This window comes from Mchenga conophoros, linkage group LG10, assembly GCF_057382185.1.
Source record: "Mchenga conophoros isolate Kocher_MC1m ecotype Shallow Benthic linkage group LG10, M_conophoros_male_GT1.1, whole genome shotgun sequence".
Lineage (NCBI taxonomy): Eukaryota > Metazoa > Chordata > Actinopteri > Cichliformes > Cichlidae > Mchenga > Mchenga conophoros.
Window position 1 is genome coordinate 22,151,680 of NC_140535.1, and position 15,193 is coordinate 22,166,872.

Below are 15,193 nucleotides of genomic sequence, written 5' to 3' on the forward strand. Positions count from 1 at the left end.
CGCACAAATTTTACACATACAAAAATGATTTACAAGTACAAAATACTTATGACCACATTTTGAGCCCATAGTCAATCAGTCTTGTGCCGTGTCTCCTGTACAGTACACAATGCGTTCAGCTTGTCAAATTTGTGACTAATATCAGGCGCCCGTGATCGTGTATACAGCTGTCCCTACACATATACTGATATGTCAGCAGGTTTCTAATCAGTGTGAGCATCTAAGCATTAACTACCAGTGAAAAACTATAGATTCTACTAACCTCGAATAAAAATTGAGCACCCGCCCTTTTCCTGATGGGTGCCCCAAGTGCCTTTTTCTTGAGGCTTTTTCTTCTTAAAGAACGGTGATCACTGTCGGCCTCTCATTTTTGTTTGTTTTTTTTAATATTGTTGCTGTTTTTCTTTTTTTTTAAAGCACAATTCATCGGCAGCACGTTTTAAAGCAACTATAGCCCATCCCATGTAGCAGTATGTTAAACTGACTAAACTCGTTTTATGGATTGATGCTCTCCCATCTGCTCTCCTGACTATGGTTTGGTCCGTTTACAGCATCTTTTTCCTGCCATGCGATTGCAGCTCTGTTTCTAGCCACCACGTAGCACATTATTTACCAGCTTGTCCAACTTCATTAACCCTACAAACGTCACTGGTGTTTAGTTTTGTCTTCATTTATGTCGAAATTAACAGCAGTGCTTTACGTTTGTTCGATTTTCTGCTGCTTATCCTTGGCCGGCTCGTGCGTGTACACGCGTGCGTACGTACGTTGGTGTGCGTGATTTTTTGTTTGTTATTGCGATAATCGCCCTCATTGGGGCTACTGTGATTTTTGCCTGAGTGCGTTTTGGGTTTTGTTTGGGTTTGTTTTCTTTTCCTGTTTTAGGTACAATCCTTTATGCCAGATGGAGAGAAGGGTCCTGGAGAGAAGGGTCCTAGGCAGAGTGCCTCGTCTCCCATCGAGTGTGTTTGGTGTGCACTTGTTACTCCTACTTGTTGTTTTAACAATTTAGCTGCTAGCTTTTGGTGTTTCCTTGTTTTTTGCTTGGCAATCATGCAAGTCCACATTATTGTTTTAATTTGTTTTTAACTATAATTAAAGGTCAGTACAGTATTCACTAAGAACTGTGTGCTCTATAACATAAGCACTGAAGTAGAAACAGGTGTGCATTTTAGTCGACGATCACGATGGTGAAACTTTCAAGATCACATTCCTCGACAAGTCCGATCCACCAGCAAGTCACCTTGGCAGTCTTGATGACGTTTATGTGCTGCAGAGTGAATCTCAGACTGGTGGGAGTGAGACGTTTTCACAACAGACTAACACAGTCGAAATGAGACCTGGGCCCTATTTCAGGAAGCCGGTTTAGTGCAAACTCCGAGTAAGTATACCCTGAGTTAACGAAAACTCTGGGTTTTCGGTTTCACAAAGCGAGTTTAGATTAATTCTGAGTGAGTTACTATGACGACACACTCCGTGAAGCTAACCTGCCCCCTAGCAGGTTTACTTCTACTAACCCTGACGTTCTCCGCCTCTGTGTTGGAAACCTGACTGTAGGAAGTGTCAGACATGGCGTGCCCCTTCCTTGAAGAGCCAGTAGATGTTGAAGCCCAAATTCTCCGCAGAGCTCTCCGCCGGGAGAGAGTGATCAGAGCGCGTTTGGACATTTTATCATTTCCTGATGATTTCCTGTGTGAACGTTACCGTTTTTCAGCACAATCTATAATTTATTTGAATAACATCCTCAGGCCTAATATTGCTCATGTGACACATCGCGGACATTCTCTCAGTTCTGTACATATTATTTGTATTGCACTTCGGTTTTTTGCAAACGGGAGCTTTCTGTATAATATTGGTGACGCTGAGCACGTTTCCAAGGCTACCGTCTGTCGGGCAGTCAGGAATGTTACAGTTGCACTGAAACGTCTCCTGTACTCGTTTGTGGTGTTCCCCGGTCATAGACCCACAAGATTCATCAAAGAGGGATTCCACAAAATTGCAGGTATCAGGATGAACAAAACTTAATTCATGATGTGGTGATACTTGAACTACTACTTAAATTTTACATTTATTTTCAGGGTTCCCAGGCGTGATTGGCTGTACAGATGGCACTCACATTCCAATCATTGCTCCTTCAGTAAATGAAGGAGAATATGTGAACAGGAAGTCTTTCCACAGCATTAATGTACAGGTACATAGTTCCCTGTAGCATTTCAAACTAACAAATTATTTCATTATAGTAATGGATGCTAATTTGTGTTCTCTGCACTGTGAAGATCATATGTGATGCTGCCAACATGATCACAAATGTGGAAGCCAACTGCTCAGCCTCTGTGAGTGGTGGTGGTGGAGGACCCCCACCTGTTTTTCAGGCCTCCGCTTTTTTTCTGTTGGCTATAACGGGTCACATTTGAGCATACAGAGTAAGCAAATATGTACTTGTAATGTGCTCAGATAATTTCAATAAGTGCTTACAGAAAGAAAATTAATGTAGCCTCTAACTGCAATTGATTTACATAGGACAAACAGACCAAGCACTATGGCTCATAATACAATTACACCTTACCTGTTTGGACTATATTTTTATATTTCATTTTTACTTGCTGCCGGGAACGTTTGGGGCCTGTTGGGTTGCACCTGCGCTCACATCACATCACGAAATAAAATGTATAAAATAAAATATAATAAAATAACGTGTTAAATGGGTGATAATCCCTAGATCAATGTTTAAATTAACACTCACGCATTGACTCTGTCGGCTATGTTTTGCCATGCATGCTCCCTTTCTTTTGCAGCTGAGGCTGTGTTACTTTTTTTCTGCAAAATTTGCATGTTATCGGCATATGCTGCCATCAGAATTTCGGCCTCAAGCGCTGTAAGATACATTGACCGCGCCTTCTTTCCCTCCGTCTCCATGGTGACTCGCTTAATCTGTGCTCCACTAATCAGGGCTTTATGTATCCTCGTGCGCGCGCTTAATTTGGGGTTAAAGCAACTCCGCGTTGATTGAACTAATTGTTATCAGCCTTTCTGAAACCGAATATTCCGAGTTGGACAGTTCGGGGTTACTCAACCCTGAGTATCGTTTTTCACTCTGAGTTTTCTAAACCGGCTTCCTGAAATAGGTCCCTGATCTCTGTGGAAATATGACTCTGGAAAACCAACAAGGTGATTTAGAAAAGCTGCCGGTTGGTTTGTTTGCACAGTTTAGCAATTTGGATAAAGACAAAGCTCAAATTCCTAAGGTTTCTGGTATCCAGAATCTTTCCCGTCTGGAGATTGGTATGGGCTCAAATTGTGGTCATAAATATTTTGTACTTGTAAATCAGTTTTGTACTTAAAAAAAAAAATCAGGATTTGTATGTGTAAAAAGAATTTGTGCATGTAAAAAAGACTTGTGTGTGGACTTAGCCAAAAAATACATGTAAAACTCTGCACTCAAGTTACAAGTCCAAATTTTGACCCTATTTTTCTTCCTTTCATCTGATTGGTCAATGTCATGTCAATCACAAATTTAACCAATCAGAGAACAGATGGGTTTGGCTATCGGAGGGGCGCTTTTTTGAACTGCAGGGCCCTATTTCAGGAAGCCGGTTTAGAAAACTCAGAGTGAAAAACGATACTCAGGGTTGAGTAACCCTGAACTGTCCAACTCGGAATATTCGGTTTCAGAAAGGCTGATAACAATTAGTTCAATCAACGCGGAGTTGCTTTAACCCCAAGTTAAGCGCGCGCACGAGGATACATAAAGCCCTGATAAGCGGAGCACAGATTAAGCGAGTCACCATGGAGACGGAGGGAAAGAAGGCGCGGTCAATGTATCTTACAGCGCTTGAGGCCGAAATTCTGATGGCAGCATATGCCGATAACATGCAAATTTTGCAGAAAAAAAGTAACACAGCCTCAGCTGCAAAAGAAAGGGAGCATGCATGGCAAAACATAGCCGACAGAGTCAATGCGTGAGTGTTAATTTAAACATTGATCTAGGGATTTCCACCCATTTAACACGTTATTTTATTTTTTATTTTATACATTTTATTTTGTGACATGATGTGAGCGCAGGTGCAACCCAACAGGCCCCAAACGTTCCTGGCAGCAAGTAAAAATGAAATATAAAAATATAGTCCAAACAGGTAAGGTGTAATTGTATTATGAGCCATAGTGCTTGGTCTGTTTGTCCGATGTAAATCAATTGCAGTTAGAGGCTACATTAATTTTCTTTCTGTAAGCACTTATTAAAATTATCTGAGCACATTACAAGTACATATTTGCTTACTCTGTATGCTCAAATGTGACCCGTTATAGCCAACAGAAAAAAAGCGGAGGCCCGAAAAACAGGTGGGGGTCCTCCACCACCACCACTCACAGAGGCTGAGCAGTTGGCTTCCACATTTGTGATAATGGGAACACCACAAACGAGTACAGGAGACGTTTCAGTGCAACTGTAACATTCCTGATTGCCCGACAGACGGTAGCCTTGGAAACGTGCTCAGCGTCACCAATATTATACAGAAAGCTCCCGTTTGCAAAAAAACAAAGTGCAATACAAATAATATGTACAGAACTGAGAGAATGTCCGCGATGTGTCACATGAGCAATATTAGGCCTGAGGATGTTATTCAAATAAATTATAGATTGTGCTGACAAACGGTGACGTTCACACAGAAAATCATCAGGAAATGATAAAATGTCCAAACGCGCTCTGATCACTCTCTCCCGGCGGAGAGCTCTGCAGAGAATTTGGGCTTCAACATCTACTGGCTCTTCAAGGAAGGGGCACGCCATGTCTGACACTTCCTACAGTCAGGTTTCCGACACAGAGGCGGAGAACGTCAGGGTTAGTTGAAGTAAACCTGCTAGGGGGCAGGTTAGCTTCACGGAGTGTGTCGTCATAGTAACTCACTCAGGATTAATCTAAACTCGCTTTGTGAAACCGAAAACCCAGAGTTTTCGTTAACTCAGGGTATATTTACTCAGAGTTTGCACTAAACCAGCTTCCTGAAATAGGGCCCAGGTCCTTGAAGGATAATACAGTTTGAAGCTGGAGGATCTCTATATAAATATCCGATAGCAGCTAGGTCCCCTAACTTTAAGTAGCTTTTGAAAGGATAAAGTTGTGGTATATCAGTGGTTAGAAATACCATTATTACTTTAGCATTAGTTTAACACAAAGTCATGGCTGACCCGGGACCATTGCTGTGAGTCACAGTGCGCAGCATAAGAGTCCTTTCACATCGGACGCAGGATGTGCTGCTAATGCTAACTAAAAGCCAAGGATCCAGAATTTGTTGCGCTGGCTGCTGAGCTCTGCGGGTTTTTGCGGCAGCTCTACCTGTACTAGATGCACCTGCTCCTTGTCGTTTCTATCTTTATGTCCTCTACAAGAGTTTCTGGGTTTTTATCTTCAAATGTTCAATAAAAACATGTATTGCAAATTCATAACGAAGAAAGCTTTGTAACTATCCCCACTAGTGAAGACTGTGTCATTTCCACAACAATGCCACAGCATTGTTGAAAAGGCTCTGGAAGTCCCTGTATTAAGCACATAACCCTGTGACACAAAAATCACCAAACTCGGACCACCACACACTGTTTTCCTTCGTGGTGATGAAGGAAAACGCTGGGCTGGCATGTAAAAAGCCATTTATTCCCTCAGGACCTGAAGCTCCATAAAGCACCCTTCCAATAGCCAAACCCATCTGTTCTTGTTAAATTTGTGATTGAAATGACATTGACCAATTAGATGAAAGAAAGAAAAATAGGGTCAAAATTCGTACTTGTAACTTGAGTGCAGAGTTTCACACGTATTTTTTGGCTAAGTCCACACACAAATTCTTTTTACAAATACAAAACTGATTTACAAGTACAAAATATTTATGACCACATTTTGAGCCCATAGTCAGCAGCCAGCGCAACAAGTTCTGGATCCTTGGCTTTTAGTTAGCATTAGCAGCACATGCTGTGTCTGATGTGAAAGGACCTTTATGCTGCGCACTGTGACTCACAGCAATGGTCCCTGGTCAGCCCTGACTTTGTGTTAAACTAATCCTAAAGTAATAATGGTATTTCTGTCCACTGGTATACCACAACTTTATCCTTTCAACAGCTACCGCAGGTTAAGGGACCTAGCTTGTATGACCCCTATGGGATATTTACATAGAGATCATCCAGCTTCAACCTATATTACCTTTCCAGGACCTTTAGTTCAGTAAAGCACCCCTCCAACAGCTGAGCGGAGGTGTAAGTGCCTGGCTTAAAACAGGACATATTAGCTGCATTTAACCTTCAGTTACTCTTTATATAGTTAGGAGTCAGACCATGTTTCTTTTTAGCTGAAAAACATTACACCAGGTAACCTGCAGTGTTGAAAACTTGTTTTCCGACAATGTTTGCTACCTTACAATCCGTCTTGCTCTGTAGTAAAATCAGTAAAATTGTTTTTTCAAAAAAAAAAAAAAAGGAGCCACATTCAGGTAAAAGTGTAAAATCAAATGAGCCGTGAATCAGGAATAATGTTGGATCAGTGTTTCAATATTTATCTTTTATTAGATATACATGTGGTTTGGTTATTTGCCTTTTGGTTGAAAGTACACTGAGAGAGGACTTTTTGTTAGTGATCTTAATAGTATTTTTTTTTTTATATTAATGTAATTTTTCATTTAATTGAATACAATCTATTTGTGTATGATTATCAGTCCAAAGAGGGAGAGAGGAAAGAGGGGAACGTGAGGAGAAAGTAAGAACCAGGTAAGAAAACAGACAGGGAACAGTGACAGGCAAAACAGAAACTGTTAAACTGACAAAGAGGAAAAAACCTGATTTTACTCACACAATCAGGAAGTTGTGTTCTCCCTATATTAAAGCTGCTATACAGAATCTGCTAAACAAACTGGGTTGAAACATTTTTGACCCTCTTTAACAACATTCCAACATGACATTATCATTGATTGGGGAGATTAAAATTAATGATATTTTTATGTAGTTCAGCCACAACTCTTCTAAAACCTCAGCCAGTAATAGGTAGGGCAACTTTTGGACCGTCCAGTTGTCTGTATGACTGCCGCAGTACATACATCACATTTGCAGAAAGTGCCAAACAGAGCGCTGGGGCCCGTTCTTCGTACGTCGCTTACTACATCCAAGATCAAATGACACATCCAAGACCAAATCATCGCGCTAACCGTGAGCTCGCTAATCCGGTTCTCCGAACACACCTGCTGTTGACGATTAGTACAGCTGGATGAAGTAATGTGACATCACTGGGTGTCGTAAAAGGGGCTACGCATCAATAGTAGAAACATTGATCGGCAACCCTCTGATTGGTCGGCGAAAATGTCGAAGGAGCGCGCTCGGCTCGGTATTTTTCGGCAGCAGAGCAAGAACTCTTGAGTGAGGGATTTCAGGAGTTTCAGAGTTTAATTAAAACGCAAGGGAACACTGCAAAGGCTGCAAAAGCAAGGAGAGAGGGCTGGCAGAAAGTTGCTGACAAATTAAACTAGTAAGCAATTTAATAATAACAACAATAATGGAGTGGATTTATATAGCGCTTTTCAAGGCACCCAAAGCGCTTTACAATGCCACTATTCAGTCACTCTCACATTCACACACTGGTGGAGGCAGCTACGGTTGTAGCCACAGCTGCCCTGGGGCAGACTGACAGAAGCCAGGCTGCCATATCGCGCCATCGGCCCCTCTGGCCATCACCAGTAGGTGGTAGGGTAGATTTATTATATTACACTATATTATCCAGTATTATAGTATATTATATTATAATATGTTATATTATATCCCCTTACACATTAGAGCCACAACAGGACCCACTAGAACATGGGAACAAGTAAAAGTGAAATATAAGAATATTCTACAGAATGGTAATATTTATCACTTATATTGCTTTTAGTCTCTTGGAAAGAGACCCTGAAATAATCTGTTTGTTTGTTTATAACAGCAACCAAGAAAAGGGCAGAGCAAAAAAAGACAGGTGGTGGTCCTGCACCCCCTCATCAACAAGTTGGTTAAGTGAATAATACCCTCACGGGAAAATCGATATCTCTCTATGAGCACACTGTCGCGCTGAGCTAAAGGATCCTGTCTATCCCGCAATATACGCTGAATTCTGAGGACTCTCCTTATCAATCTTGCACCTTCCGCAATGGGTGGCTCGCGTATACGGACAGGACATGGCTGCGACAGGCTTCCCAAATCCACCTTCGCTTTTATAGCCGTGGTCTCTCATCTTGATTACACAAAGTAATTTGCAATTACTACTCTGAAATATGAATTACATCTGTAATAATCACATACATGTAATAGAATGTTAATAGTACATTTCCCTTTTTTAGGAAATGACCTGTATGTATCTGTGTGAAATCAATAAATGGATCAGGTGCTGCATTATCTTTAGTTACATTGATGTTTTTTATTTATGGTGAAACAGTGGTGGAATATCGCTGTTGCTTTCGTATAAATGAAGCGGACATACCTGAGAGGCCGCGATCTAATCCTGTTTACATAAAGTAAACCTGCTCCCGAGCAGGTTTACGCTTACGGCTCTGTTGCTATGGCAGCAAGTCCCGGATGAGCTTCGGGGAATCGAACGATCCAAGATCACGCGAAATCGTCAACAATCAAATCCAGCTAACCTACTTAGCGAGGTACGAAGAACGGGCCCCTGGTTCCCTGTTTTAAGCTTGTTTCAAAAGATTCTGTACTGCAGCTTTAAATGTTTTCCAAAAGCACACATACACTTACCTTATCAGAGTTTCTCAAACTTTTTACAGTGTGTACCACCTGATTAAAAAATGTTAAGCTCTCCTAAGTACCACTATGAAAGCATGAAACTCATAAATCTTACAACACAAAATTAGAATTATTAAATTAGTAAAATTAGTGTCTGCAGTAAAGATTTTTTCATACATTTTATACATTCTACCACAGGCAAAGCTGCCTCCATTTTTAGTTTAATTTTTTAATATTTTGTATTTTATTATAATTTTGTAATAATTTATTCTGTTTTGGGAGTGTTTTTTATGTATCTGTATTATATTATACATTATACATACACATTAAAAGTGAATCTCTGTCCAAAACATGCACTCAGTTTACTTTTTACTCACTATGAGCATCATTCATTATTCCTCCCCAGTAATTAAGGTTAGGATATGTATTTAAATTTTTTTTTATTCCAATCCATTCTTCTTTTGCAGCATTTAAATAAACTTTATCAGATTTGATGGTTTTGTTACAGACTTTTCAGTGTTTTGTTTTTCTTTCACAAATGTGGGGATTAAATTGTGTTAAAATGTGCAAAACAGTGATGTCATGTTTTGAGACGAGGCACAGAGAGACTTGATGAATTTAGGAATCTTATGATTTAATAAAGAAATTTGCAGACTTGCACAGAGATGGTAAAATTATGATGACTGATAACAGAGATGCCTGCATCCTTAAATGTCTGACAGAGACAGGGAAGAAGTCTCATCGTGATGTGTAAAGTTTCTTGCCTGACTGGGCAGCTCTCTGGGTGCTCAGCACCCCCAAAGCTCTAATCCTAGAATCGCCCCTGGCACAAACATACAATTTTCACATATTTTGGTTTACAAGGTTATAAACCTCAGTTCACTACTTCACATTTGATTTACAAGTACAAAATATTTATGACCACAATTTGAGCCCATACAAAAGTGGTTACAGTGGCCTCGAGGCAACAATATGTTTGTATGATGAAGCTGATGCATTTAAATGGTACAGTATTTACCCTTTGATCAGCTCATTTTCACGGTCTTGGCTCATGACACAGCTATGCCACAATCTTCTATTCTTCACCAAAAGGCATACGTTAATACTAATAGAAATCATAAAAAGCATTGGAAGTAACATCCATCCATCCATTCGCTTCCGCTTCTCCTTTTCAGGGTCGCAGGGGGCGCTGGAGCCTATCCCAGCTGTCATAGGGTGAAAGGCGGGGTACACCCTGGACAGGTCGCCAGTCTGTCACAGGGCTAACACATAGGGACAGACAACCATTCACATTCACTCGCACATTCACACCTAGTGGCAATTTGGATTATCCAATTAACCTATCCCCACAAGCTGCATGTCTTTGGACAGTGGGAGGAAGCCGGAGTACCCGGAGAGAACCCACGCAAACACGGGGAGAACATGCAAACTCCACACAGAAAGACCCCGGCCTGATGGTGGAATTGAACTCAGGACCTTCTTGCTGTGCGGCAACAGTGCTAGCCACCATGCTGCCCTGGAAGTAACATATACATCTAAATTACATAAACATCCAAAATGTCAGTTACCTTTCTCCACACGTGGTCGCATGGCTCTCTAGGAACTCTGGATTGAATTTAAAAAAAAAACAGGGCAAGGAACCTTCTGATGTCGATTAAACCATTTGATTATTAAGTTTCTCACATGCATGAAGTTAATGTATGCATTTCAAAAAGCAGTATAATATAAAAAAACTCAACCTCTCCAAGAGAAATTTCCATGTTAGACTGCACAGAGGGGACTGAAACGATCTGGATCTGTATGGCAAAAATATGAAGAGGAAAACTGACTCCACATGTTTGGCACTGTGCTTTTGGCATGGAGCGAAATTCAATAGCATTGAGGTGTCGAATTAAACTCACGTTGCTGGGGAAAAACATACTGTCACGGTTCTTGAGTTTCTTATGTTTTGGTTTGATTCTGTATTGTGGGTTATATTCTGATTCTCTTGTTTTGTTGTGTTGATTATTATTGTTTTGGTTTCTGTATTTTGAGCCCTCTCTGTTCTGTGTTTAGTCTGTGTGTCTGGCCTGGTTCCATGTCTCTGTTTTCCTGCTGTTCCCATGTCTGTGATGTCATAGTTTCTGTGCCTGTCGCGTGTTTCCTGTTTTACTTTAGACACTGACATGAGACAGACTTTCATAGTTTTGCTTCCCTTGTTTCGTTAGGTCTAATGTTTCCCTCCTATGTCTCATGCCCTCAGTTTCCCTCAGTGTATTTAAGCCCTGTGTTTCTCTCTGTCAGTGTTTGTGACAAAGTGGCTAGGACAGAATTCATTTGCCATTTGTCACTTGCATATATTGTTATTTTGTGTTCTGTTATTTTACAGTCAGCCATAATGCTTTGATTTAGACATTGCTGGTGTAACTTCTCTTAACACACACTATCCCGGGTTTTGTTCGTGGTAGTAGTAGTTACATCCTTTACATCCATGCATGTGTTTTAAAGCAAACACTACTAACCATCAGGTCAATTTTCTTCTGTTTACAGGCACATGTCGTCTGGTAAATTATGTTTCTTTGGTTATACTTACCATGGTGTCCATGTTGTGTATTCAGGTCCTATATGTGAGACAGGTGCATGGGACGGGCCGCCCACAACTTCCTGTTTATATAGGGTCATGAGGTCAATTATTGCATTACTGGGTTTAACCAAATGGAGGGTTTTTCATTTTGTATAGTATTGTTTGTTTTCTTTAAAGTAGCCTTTTGAGTTATTTTGTATGCAGTGTTTTACTTTACAAACCATTTAGTTGAGTAAATAAGTTTGTCAGTTTCATGCATGACTTTATTCCTGTTCTTTGTTTAGAATTGTATTGTTTGGTCTGACCTATTTGTTTCAATGGTAGGGACTAACGAGGTCAGGTGTGGGCAAAGTCCTGTATAAAGCAAGTGGGATTTTTGCATGCCTGATTGATTGTTTTATGGTAAAATGGAGATGCCAGCAATAAAGTATGCTTAAAAGAACGGCAATCGTCTGCTAATGCTATTTACTTATCACCTTCCTTGCTCCTTAAGTTATGCTACATCACAGTGTTGCATTGTACCCTCACCAAGCTGTGTGTTCTGTCTGCTGTTGTGGACATTTTAAATAACCTGCAAACACCCCCGTGAGCAGCTTTTGAATTCGGTTTAATAAACACATTGCAATGTGGAGAGAAACATCCCAGCCAAACGCTAGGGTGATCTCTGAAATTTGGGTGGGGTTGCTCATCTTATATACTCACACAGACACTCTCAAACAAAGACCATTCGACAGCACATTATGTCCCTATACATTCTGTCCAGCTCATCCTTGACCCCCTCTCATGACCACCAGTCACCTCCCTTGAGCAGGGTGCCTGGATGTCTTCAACTTTACAATGGGCTCTCTGTGAAGGTGCAATTAACATGGGGCCCACTTGTGATAATATTCTACATGCATGTATACAACTGGTTACAGGAGGGATCTTGCTATAATAAAGTGATATGGTTAAAATATGTGATCAATACAAAGAATAAAGAAATGTGCCATTACAATTCCATCCTTTGATTCATCAATGAAGAATTAAGAATCACATAAAAACACGTGGAGATTTCTTTTCTAACTACTGAACATAACATCAACACAATTGCACACTCAAAGGATCTCACAATGTGTATCCTTCCTACAGTCAGAAGGAAAAAACTAATTCACACTTTATGTTCATATGTTTATGTTCATATGTTTATGTTTCACAACAGAAACTGTTAAACTGACAGAGAAAAAAAAACTGATTTTACTCATATAACATTATAATGGATTGGGGAGATGAAAATTAATTATATATTTTTATGTTGTTTAGCCACCAAAACCTCAGCCAGTAATAGGTAGGCCAACTTTTGGACCGTCCAGTTGTCTGTATGACTGCCGCAGTACATACATCACATTTGCACACTATCAGAAAGTGCAAAACAGCCCTGGTGGAGTGAGGAGCTGTAAAGAGAAGCAGAGTGCTGTTTATATTCTAAAAATGTTTTAAGTTTGTTTCAAAGATTCTGTACTGCAGCTTTAAATGTTTTCCAAAAGCACACATACACTTAACTCATCAGTGTTTCTCAAACTTTTTACAGTGTGGACCACCTGATAAAAATGTCAAGCTCTCCCAAGTACCACTATGAAAGCATGAAACTCATAAATCTTACAACACAAAATTAGTATCTGCAGTAAAGATTTTTTCATGCATTGTATACATTCTACCACAAGCAAAGTTGCCTCCATTTTTATATTCTTTTTTTTTAATATTATGTAATAATTTATTTGTAATAATTTATTCTGTTTTGGGAGTGTTTTTTATGTATCTGTATTATATTATACATACACATTAAAAGTGAATCTCTGTCCAAAACATGCACTCAGTTTACTTCTTACTCACTATGAGCATCATTCATTATTCTCCCCCAGTAATTAAGGTTAGGATATGTATTTTTTTTTCCAATCCATTCTTCTTTAGCAGCATTTAAATAACCTTTATCAGATTTGATGGTTTTGTTACAGACTTTTCAAAAACGTGTTTTGCTTTTCTTTCACAAATGTGGGATTAAATTGTTAAAATGTACAAAACAGTGATGTCATGTTTTGTGACGAGGACCCAGGAACAGAGAGACTTGATGAATTTAAGAATCTTATGATTTAATAAAGAAATTTGCAGACTTGCACAGAGATGGTAAAATTATCATGACTGATAACAGAGAAGAAGACAACAGACGATGAGGACAGGGAGGATGCAGGGACCGAAAGAGACAGGGAAGAAGTCTCATTGTGACGAGTAAAGTGTATCTTGCCTGGCTGGGCAGCTCTCTGGGTGCTCAGCACCCCCAAAGCTCTGATCCTAGAATCGCCCCTGATTCCATCCCCTCCAGGATTTTCATATCTTTCACAATTGGATCAAGTATCTTAGAGAAGCCATATGTTCGGGATGTTGAACTTGGCAACTGTGAACATAATAAAATTGCATTATACATTTGAAATAAACACCAGAACAAGGCAAAGAAAGTGAAATTAAATAAATTGAGCAAAATAAACCTAAACAGTTGGTATAGCAGCTATTATAACATCATCCCCAAAGCTTGACTGATTCACATTATGAAACACGCAGGAAATGTTGACGTTTTTTACTCACCGCATTCCAAAAATGATCTGTAGGTCAGCTGGCCCTCAAAACTGATGTACTTTTGTTGTTCTCTGCACTTCACACGCACAGCTTGCATCCTTCATGATATGAAAAGGATATTTTTAAATAATTAGTTTTACTACAAATACATACAAAATTGAACAAAACACAGGCACACACAAAACACATAGGGCTTAAGAAACATCTAAAACTGCACACTTGTGCAGACTGCAACCATGTATGCTTTTCATTGTTAGTTACACAAATCATAGAAAAAATGCAAAAACTTTTCGAGTAAATCTGGAATCCCTTTTTTTGTGTAAGCTGTATTTGTTGTACCATCCCTCCTTTTGACACAAGGTCCTCCCATGAGTCAATGCATCAGGTCTTCTCCTCTGGGGTAGCTTGGCTCTGAATAGCCTGTAAATCTGTGTTAAAAGATGAAATTAGTGTGGTTCTGTGGTGGTCTGGTTCCATATTCTGTTTAACTCCTGGCTTTGCCACTGCCTCTGCGCTGCCAGAAAAACAGAATCTTTGAGTTAATATAAACTTCACATTTGCAAACACCTCTAGTTTATGGGAGTAATAAGGCATTCAGCCATACCAGTTTGACATGTGCAATGGATTTTCCTGAATTAGTTAAATCCATCCATCCATCTCAACTCTGCAGTCAAAAGTTTTGCCGTTTCAATTTACTCATGTAATCACAGTGATTTTAGTAAAGCTTGTTCACTTTCCACCCCAGCTTCCAGCAGCTCACAAAGGGAAAGTTAATGATGTGTGATAGGTCCTAACATCTTGTCGTCGCACCATGTTACAAAAAAGAAAGAGAAATTTGGCGATCTTGGCCCATGAGAAGTCCATAACAAATAACTTGGGTATGGATGAATTTGTTAAGAGTTTTTTGAAAGGCAAACAGCAACTCATTTTTCTTTTTTCCTCATGAGAGACTGCCACCTTGACATGGTCAGGGGGTTGGGTGCCTCAGTGACCCTAAGAGCTAGATCAGCAGAAGCTTAGCCTTCAGGTGGGACACCCAAGTTGGACAGGTCTTAGGGTAGAGGCCTTACAAAGTGCAATCCAAGTACATGACAAAAACAGGCATCCAGAGCACCTTTACACCGTGGGGTTAGTGCTTGTATCCACCTATCAAGAAGGGTATCAACTGTGGTGGAATTTTCTGTTAATAAAGTCTCCAACGCAATCAGCTGTGGCCAAGCTTTTAATTACTGCATGCAGGAGAGCTAACACACATCTTTGTGGGAGTTATTAATACAGCAAATATTC